We start from the raw sequence: 1,764 nt of genomic DNA, 5'->3' as shown, positions 1-1,764 counted from the left end.
AGATTTTCACGACTTGCCCAAGAAAATGACTTTAATTTCTCCAAAACCAGTTTGACTCTGATTTTCTATGTCATTTACACACAAATGTCACAAAATTTTGTCCGGATTCGACTGGATCAAACAAGAAATATCCGGTTGTGTTGTGGCGAACTCAAGCCCAGATCTTGCTACAACTTCTTTGTTTGTGTTTTCTGGATATTATCAAAGAATTTACAGTTTTGAATGAATTTCAGCAGGGAACATTTTGTTTTGTGCTGCCAAACACAAATTGGTTCCACATGGAGACAAAACCTCTGCACTTTCATGTTTTCTAGGGAGTAAGGTAGAGGAAGTCCGGCAAAAAATATGATATTTGTCTTTGTATACATGATAGTTTATCCACTTGCCCACATAAAAAGTCTTTAATTTCTCCAAAAGCAGTTTGACTGTGATTTTCTATGTCATTTTCACACAAATGTCACAAAATTTTGCCCGGATACGACTGGATCAAACAAGAAATAGCTGGTTGTGTTGTGGCTAACTCAAGCCCAGATCTTGCTACAACCTCTGTGTTTGTGTTTTCTGGCTATTATCAAAGGGATTTACAGTTTTGAATGAATTTCAGCAGGGAACATTTTGTTTTGTGCTGCCAAACACAAATTGGTTCCACATGGAGACGAAACCTCTGCACATTCATGTTTTCTAGGGAGTAAGGTAGAGGAAGTCCTGCAAAAAATATGTTATTTGTGTTTGTATACATGACATTTTATCCACTTGCCCAAAATAAAAAATGTCTTTAATTTCTCCAAAACCAGTTTGACTGTGATTTTCTATGTCATTTTCACACAAATATCACAAAATTTTGTCCGGATATGACTGGATCAAACAAGAAATATCCGGTTGAGTTGTGGCTAACTCAAGTCCAGATCTTGCTACAAACTCTGTGTTTCTGTTTTCTGGATATTATCAAAGGGATTTACCGTTTTGAATGAATTTCAGCAGGGAACATTTTGGTATGTGCTGCCAAATACCAATTAATTCCACTTGGAGACAAAAAATGGCACATTCGTGTTTTCTAGGGAGAAAACTAGAGCAAGCTCGGCAAAAAAAGGTGATATTTGTGTTTCTATACATGAGATTTTCAACACTTGCGCACGAAAATGACTTTAATTTCTCCAAAAGCAGTTTGTGATTTTCTATGTCATTTTCACACAAATGTCAGAAAATGTTTTCCGGATATGATTGGATCCAAGAAGAAATATCTGGTTGTGTTGTGGCTAACTCAAGTCCAGATCCTGCTACCGGCTTGTGGTTTGTATTTTCTGGATATTATCAATGGACTTTATGCTTAAGAAGGAATTTCAGCAGGGAACATTTTGGTATGTGCTGCCAAACATCAATAGTTCCACATGGAGACAAAACCTTTGCACATTCATGTTTTCTAAGGAGAAAGGTAGAGCACCCCCGGCACAAAATATGATATTTGTGTTTGTATACATGACATTTCCTCCACTTGCCCAAAATCAAAAATGTCTTTAATTACTCCAAAACTAATTTGACTGTGATTTTCTATGTCATTTTCACACAAATGTCACAAATTGTTTTCCGGATATGATTGGATCCAAGAAGAAATATCCGGTTGTGTTGTGGCTAACTCAAGTCCAGATCCTGCTACTGCCATGTGTTTTATATTTTCTGAATATTATCAATGGACTTTATGCTTAGGAAGGATTTTCAGTAGGGAACATTTTGTTATGTGCTACCAAACACCAATTAGTTCCACAT

The sequence above is a fragment of the Lepus europaeus genome (genome assembly GCF_033115175.1).
Source record: "Lepus europaeus isolate LE1 chromosome 3 unlocalized genomic scaffold, mLepTim1.pri SUPER_3_unloc_1, whole genome shotgun sequence".
Lineage (NCBI taxonomy): Eukaryota > Metazoa > Chordata > Mammalia > Lagomorpha > Leporidae > Lepus > Lepus europaeus.
Note: the sequence above shows the minus strand (reverse complement) of the source record.